The following is an 8,133-nucleotide window of genomic DNA, read 5'->3' on the forward strand; positions in this document are numbered from 1 at the left end:
TACTTTAGCAAAATCTGTCTTCTTATTCATTTTAATTTGCATTTCCCACAAAGCACTTTTAATTTTCCACATAGCATTTTGAATCTGGCATACAGCACTTTGCATTTGGCTTATAGTACTTTGCATTTAGCACATAACCACACATTGTGTGGGGAGAGAGTTGGCATGCTTCCTCTCTAAAAATTATAAAATCAAGGAACATGCCCTTCCTTAGGTTCAGATCAATTTGTATCTAGCACATAGCAATTTGAGTTTAATACATAACACGTTGCATTTGTTACATTGCACTTTGCACTTGTCGTATACTTCAACACAATTCATCTTCTCGTTCATTTTAATTTGCATTTGCCATAGACCTGGGTCAACACTGCTTCTCTTGTCCAGCTTCTCAGACAGCTTGGATGCAGAGCCAAACATGGGTACTCCTGAGTTTCCCGACCTGGGTCAACACTGCTCCGTCCAGGACTGCAACCTCCTTGACTTCCTCCCCTTCAAATGTGATGTCTGCCACCAGGTATCACTTTGCACCCTAACGGATTCCAGGATTTGTTTTGCTTTGCTGATTAGCCTTCTTGATCACCTATGTCAATCGGTATTTGTAAATATAAAAACATGCCCGAGGCTTTTTTATGTGTGCGCCTTACCTTTTCATAGTTTTCGTGTTGCTCGGCCACCCAACTATTATTTTCTGGTAGAGTTTGACAATGCCTCTCTCTTTCTTCAATGTTAGTTTTTAGCCTTTTAAAGGATGTCACTTGGGATTCCACTTCAGTTTCCTTGTACTTTCCAAGTATCTTTGGCATTCGATCCAAAAGGTTGACGCAGCACGCTAATCTTCCTTAGCGAGCTCCAGATCAGAACTGTATCAATTTGTGTGGGGAAGATCTCTGTAAAATGTTATGTTTTGACCCCTAGGACTGTTAGACATTTTTTATCCATTCTTACCGCTCTCTGTCTTGCGGGTTTTCTGTCTTGAGCATCGCTTGTATAGTAAGCACCATTGTTCAAAGGCAATGGACAAAGATGTTACTGTTCTAGTTTGCCCCATTTGCGCCAAGGCAGTTCGCTTAGTGCCAAACGAAGATCCCAATCTTACATGGGAGGAACATGTGAGAAAGAATTGTGATCCAAGCAATTATGCACGAGTACATAAAAAACCTCGATATCCTGTACGTGGTTGCAGAGAAAGTCTTACTTTCTCTAATAAAATGGTGTGCAAAGACTGTAAGCAGGAGGTCTGTTTGAAACACCGATTTGGTCCAGATCATGATTGCAAGGGGCAGGCGAAAACAGGGAAAAGAGGACCTTCTTTTGCAGATCGTTTTGTACAATCTTTTAGAGAAAGAGCTTCCATTGTACCTGGACACGGTTCGACTTCGTCAATAGATGCTGTCTGAACAGGGTTGCAATCAGCAGCCTCAACCATTCGATCTTCTGCAGAGGCTGGTGTAAGTAAATTTAATACTCTTACCACTAGCATGCTAAATGGAGTAGGAGGGATGACCAATAAAGGCCAATCAGAGAAACCAGGACAAGGATCCAAAGCAATTAGACCACCCATATCCAAATCCATAGAGGTGTGTCCTCAGTGTGGGGCACAATTTTCCATGGTATCACTTTTGATTCAACACGTTGAAAGTGCTCATAGCTCAGCCAAGAGTGGTATCAATCAGCAAATTGTTGATTTATGTCCAAAGTGTGGGAGGGGTTTTCAAGATCCTATCTCCTTGGTTGATCACGTTGAAAGAGACCATGGTGGCACATCAATGGATCATTTGGAGCAATGACTTTTAACCTTTACATGGTTGAATATCTCAACTCTTTGTCCTGCTAGGGATATTGATACCCCTGTCGGGCATGAAGCATGTGGGTGAGTGGGGAAACCTAGAAAAAAAGGAAAAGGTTTGACGTATGGGCATTCCATTTCATTTATTATTTAAAGGAAATTTTAAACTTAAATGACACTCTGGTCTTTTAAAGTATCTGATAAAATGCTATGGATAACTCCTCAGCATTTTGAGTTCTTGTTTTTTAATTGGATTTGTGCCGTATTATTCAATTTACATGAGTAATCGAAAATGTGTATTAACAACTTGCTAAGGATTGACCTGGTTATACGCGTTCACGCATGGGGGCGATCTCTCTTAAGAATCCGAGCTTTAAGTCGTCATTTGGATATATTTATACATAGGAAGCACAATAATATTGATTCTTTTCCTACAAGTGCTGTTCAAGGATGAACAAGAAGGGGAAAGAGAAGAATAGTTCTGCACACTATGCTAAAATTATACTTTTGGATGGCAAGGGAGGGATGCTATACTGCTTAGGGAGATGGGTTCATAGGATTTGAAGGCTCAGTTTGCCCCATTGGCCTGCTGAAGAGCCTTTGGCAGAGCTTGATAATCTTGTGTGTGCATATGTCTATGGATGAACGATGCTGGCAGATGAGAATCTGATTAGCATCATTATTAAACAAGTATTTGTTTCCCATGCTCATGAACAGTGACTTCTCTTGTATGCAACTTATCTCAATAGCATGCAGACTACGCTTGATTCTAGACACTTGTGCATGTTTGTATAGCGGGATTGTAGAATCCAGAATGAACTGAATCGAACAATCAAAGCTTAATAGTGTATCAAAGTGACATTAGCTTTCACCCCAACACTGGCGACATTTGGAGACTTTGGTTGGTTGTGAAATGCTGAAGTTAAAAGGTTTTGTCCAAAGTTCCATTGAAGGGCAAGTTGCTCCCTCCAAACTGACTTAAGCGAAGACCTTGCTGCATAGCTGTTGTCTGAACTGAGGAAAGAAGGGTCAATCTCTCACATGCGAGCCCCCAAACTAGGAGGACAAAGAGGCTCGACCCCTGGCAAATCCTAGCTGAGAGTTTGGGGCTGCCAATTGGGAAGCACATGGACTGCCACGTAGTAGATCAAGCTGCCACATGGGCAGATCTACATGCACGGGTGCCTGCCATATGTGCAGCTCCATAGGTGGCCATGGGGAGGGAGACCTGTTACAGATCTGGCTGCCACATAGGCATATCTGCCAGCCTTGTGTGAGCAGAGAAGAACTGCCACCCCACCTGACCCTGGCACTCTTCCATCTATGCAGGCTCTAACCAGTATGTTGACATCCAAGTGTACCCATGTATAATGGATAGCCTTCTCTCTAGGCTCTGGTGTATCTCAGTATATATTACCAGTCCTTCCCCTAGAAAGTCTCAACAAAGTTGCTTGATGAGGACGACGAGGTACGATTTCCATTCTAGAAGGGGAAAGACGAAGCAATTGTACCGCTATTTGGAAGGGGCTGTGTGCATGCGAGGGCCAAATGGGGCTTAAGTAGGGCATCGACGCCCTTGTGGAAAAGCCACTTTGGGTCGGCCATATCCAGGTCGGTCTGGGGGAGCAGGTAGGTTGGCATATGGGGACAAAGGTTGGTCCAGCTAGAGGCTTGGTTGGCCCTGTTTGGAGGACCAGGTGGCCAAATACAGGATGGGAAGGTTCCTCACTTACAAAGGGGCCGATTTCTCCCATTCACTTCATCTATTATGGAGGCTCAAGCCACTGAAGCCCTTTAGAGGCACGTGGAAAAAGGGAGGAAACATGTTACGTAGGGGTTGGACCATATTCCACTTTTGGTGCTCAATTAGAACAGAACTTTTGGCCAGCTGTCCACTTGGAGCTCAACATTGATGTTTCACACATTTAGGATTACAGTCATGAAGTTCTGCTGCATACATTGCTGAGTGCTCCAAATTTGTGTCTTCATCTACAACTGCGTATGTGTGTTTGAGGGAGATTTGAGAGTCCTATGATCAATGGGAACCTTTCATTCCATTTCAGGGACAGCGTTGGTATATGCTGATCTAGTATCTCTGACATGATATTTGGAGCCCAAGGGATCTATGTTAGTTATTTACAACACTTGAAGGAAGAAGGTGCTTTGCAAAAAGAAAGCCGATTCCAATTCAGTTAGGTGTGACTTATTGAGTTTGGTTACAGTGTGTGGTGTCATTTTAATTTGTTACTCCCAATTTCTTCAGATCCATGGCTTCATGATTTGAATTGCCAACTTCGCCAGGGAGGCAAGTTAGATGGGAGTAATTATGTGCTATGTAAGGTGAAGATTGGGAGCCACTTGGTAGATAGATAATTACTGGTATGGAGCTCAAAACAACATTCCACTCCGATTTATCCACCATTGAATTTTTTTTTCCCTTTCTGTGTCTTGGATCTTCATAGGAAAGAGGTGATAGGTGATACATTGTAAATCACATTTTAACAAACACGGCTTTATCACTTTCCATATTAACTCCATCTTTTGTCATTCTGGTCATTACACCTATATCTTTGAATGTTGTAGTACCATCTCACAAATAGATGGATCTTCTTATATTATCTACCACTTCTCAAGGTACCACTGCCATTTTGGGACTTTGCATCCATTGAACACTTCTTTAGTGGCTTTACTTTTTTTGTTGGATGTGCTATGACCACCACCACTTGAAGTCACTCTCTTGCCTTTGGCAACATCTATAGTCTACTTTTGATATTTTAGTATCGGCACTTGAAGCCTTTGTCTTGCTTTGCAATATCTATTCCAAAAAAAGCACAATGTCAAAACCACTAGATCATAACTCAAATGTAAGCCCAACATTATATGTCTAAACACAACATGAATATGTTGGAAAGGTCACCTCCCCATTTGTAAGCCCCATATGAGGAAAGCAAGATCAATGGGAGAGGGGGAGAGGGATGGAGGGGAGAGAGAGGAAGGAAAGGAAGGTGGGAAAAACGAAGGAATTGAGGAAGAAAGGAAGGCAAAATGAGAGGAAGAAAGAGACAGAGACCACCATAGCTCGAGCTTCGTCAAGCTCTCCACTCTAAAAGGCAGCGACTGCCATAGCTCGAGCTTCGTCAAGCTCTCCACTCTACAAATTAACACATCTCGCAAAGAAGAACGAACACACTCTTCTTGAACGATGATCAAGATGAGGAAAAGAAGGAACCAACACTTGGAGATTTTCTTGTTCTTTAGAAAACAAAGAGAAATTTTCAAAAATAAATGTAAAATAATAACAAGTGGCTTCATGAGAGGCCAGATTTCTCTTTTATGTCACAATGCTACCTGCCAAAAAAATGAATTTGAAGAAGTTACAAGAACAGAATACTAGTCTGATCACCCAAAAAAAAAAAATTTGCAACCAAGCACATGCAAGTTGTCAAATGTCATTCTTCCATCATAGATATAGTTCTCAAAAACTACCAAAAAATGAGGATCCATGCACTTGACAGCCTTCTGATGTCAATATTCCATCAAAGAGATAGTTCCCTGCAATTATAACCATAACAGGTTGATAAAGTATTATTAATTAGTTTTGTGAGCCATGTGTGTGCATGCAAAAAATGCTACTATGTGTGAGTATGTTTATGTGAGAAAAAGTATAATTGTAGGGGGGTATGTGTGTGTGTGTGTGGCCCACCCCCAACCTGGGCAATAAGCCCACCATGTGGAACTTAGTCCCACTTACTTGTAATAATTGAATAAAAGTGGAGTTGAATGATAAGTGTCAAAATGAAAAAATGATGCCAATAGTAAATGCATAAACCAGTTTGCAAAATAGATATAAAGGTTAGTTAAAAAAAAGATGGATCACAAAATGATCCATGCTAAAGAATTATCCAATGGATGTGAATTAATTGTATGGGACTAGCCTGACCAAAGGCTAGTTTAGAAATCAAAGTATGTGTTTAGATTCAAAAGTCCCATCAATAATTGAGCCATACAATTAGTTCCATCAACTCGATAAAAATTTAAAAAAAGAGGAACACATAAGGAAAAAATGTTTGAGACATCTAAGTTGAAACATGCAATAACTAGAGTTTGCAAAAAAATTTCACCAAAAGTAAGAATTTTTAATAATATTGAGTTTGAAAAACACAATCTTGAAAAAAGACGTCGAATCCTCAAGTAGTCCAGGTTTCGAGGTCAGGGTCCAAACAAACTAGGTGTTAGAATATCACAGTTATGTTTGGGTAGACAGGTAATGCCTATTTTCCCTAGCTTGTTGTCGCTTTATCTAGGAATATAGACAACCATATGGATTCTTAGATAATTAAAAAAAAAGTTTGAGTCACAAGTGGAGTAAGGAGTGAATGAGTGCATGGGTTGCGAAGGGATTAGAGGAGGTATGGGAGGATTAGTGTGCTTGGTGTGTGGAGTGGTTAAAAAGAGAGTGTAAAGGAGAGATTTCACAAGGGGTACATAAAACAATAATTCATAGTTGGGGAAGTATACATGTGTGTGTGTGTGTGTGTATGTGTGTGTGTGTAAAGAAATAGGTGTCAATGTGTGTGAGATACATTTACTAATCAAAATTATTGTATGTACACATGTGTGTGTTTGTATTTTAGGTTTAGTTTTTTTTATATATTTGAGTAATTTAAATATGCATAAATCTATTAAAATTGTTATACTAAATAATCATATACATACTAAATATTTTAAATTTGGTTTATTTATATTTACATAAATACACACAAATATAATTTTAAGATGTTATGTAGTGTCTAGAAGGGCATATGCAGTGTAGGAGAGGAAATACCTTGCTCTTGATCCCTATTGTCCAAGATAATAACAAAAAATATATAAGGTAGAAAAATTTTCAATCAAAATCACCTTGTCTTTTTGTCAATTGACTTGATGACCACCAAGACAATTTGACAAACTCTTGAAGAAATAAAAAATAGACTCCATGATTGCTCAATTGTGGATGATACATAAGTAGCTTTGCAAAAGCATATTCTTGCCCACAAGGGGAAAATGATGTTGTAGTTGTTGCACGAGTCTTAGCCTTGGGTTGCTATGACACGCCATTTTCTTTTACACCTCAACACTCATTCTTTTGGATATTGATAGCCTGCACATGGGATTTCATTTTGGGTTGTGTTAATGGCAAGATCAAAGGTTGTCCCTTAGTATGTCATATGTTACTAGATTGGAAGCATGTCCTCTCTCATTTGGAATGGCATGGTCGAGATTCTTTGTAGGGAAACTCTCTCTAATTAGAGAGCATACATTGGTTAAATGCTATTGCCCCTGCATTGGCAGTGCAAGACCCTAGACGCTCATATTTCCTTAGCTTGAAGGGGATCCACTCAATTGCAGATGGCATTCATGATGATGGGATTCCTCTTTCTTGTCCTTTGGCTACTGCAAAATTTGGTCTTGGTATGCATTAAAAATTCATGTGGCAAACTATTATTAGAATGCTTTAGCCTTTTTAGCCCATTCTACCTTTGAAGTTTCAGGACTAGACACTTTCTTCTCTAGGGTCATCTTGTCACCCCTTAAGGCTATCACATATTATTAATAGTCTCTTCTTTATATAAAGTGCTTTTGCGTCCACCATGGGTTTCTCACAAGGCAAATTAGATTTGGAAAATGAATTGCATTGCCAAGTGGTGGCAGAAGAGATTGAGATAGATTTGGAATTCAAAAAGTCCTCTCCGACAAGAGGTCTTGTTGGGTCAAGTTTTGTTGGGAGTTCTTCCATCTGGGCAACTTTTGGCATGCATGAATATTTCTCTAGTTGTTTGTCATAGATGTTTGGCTCCATGGGAGTATGTGCCTCATCTCCTTTGGCATTTCTCCCATACTCATGATTTTTAAAGCTTCCTTGGGTAGTGTTTTGAGAACTCGCTTTCCAAATGCTATCTTTGGAAAGTTCTTCTAGATCGTTGGGATACACCCACCTAGACAGGATTTTGATCTATTTTTTGTTTGGGCTTGCTCTTGGGCATTCTAGACTCGATGGAAGGATGGAAATCATAGAGTCTTTGGTGCTCCTACTTTTTCACTTTTTTCTTTCTTTAGGCACTTTATGCAGCAATCTTTCTATGATTGCTTCCAAAATAAGTGCATAGATCCTAATGTGAATCTATCTTATATTGAGATCTTCTCGTGATGTATTTGTCCACATCTCACTTTGGGATGGTGATTTTGTAATATATAGCAACAAAATTTTCACCCCAAAAAAATGTGTGTGTGCGCGTGCGTGTGTGCGTATGTGCATGCATGTGTGCATGTGTGCACACACACACATGTGTGCACGTGTGTGCGTGCGT

General features: G+C 40.0%; 1 pseudogene; it reads left to right on the top strand.

Annotated features, from left to right (window-relative positions):
• The first annotated feature begins 401 nt into the window (after nt 1-401).
• Nucleotides 402-1,823, top strand: LOC147899040 (zinc finger AN1 and C2H2 domain-containing stress-associated protein 16-like; annotated as a pseudogene).
• Nucleotides 1,824-8,133: the final 6,310 nt, after the last annotated feature.

The sequence above is a fragment of the Dipteris shenzhenensis genome, chromosome 8, assembly GCF_047967505.1.
Source record: "Dipteris shenzhenensis isolate YYH24624 ecotype China chromosome 8, Dip_SZ_1.0, whole genome shotgun sequence".
Classification (NCBI taxonomy): domain Eukaryota; kingdom Viridiplantae; phylum Streptophyta; class Polypodiopsida; order Gleicheniales; family Dipteridaceae; genus Dipteris; species Dipteris shenzhenensis.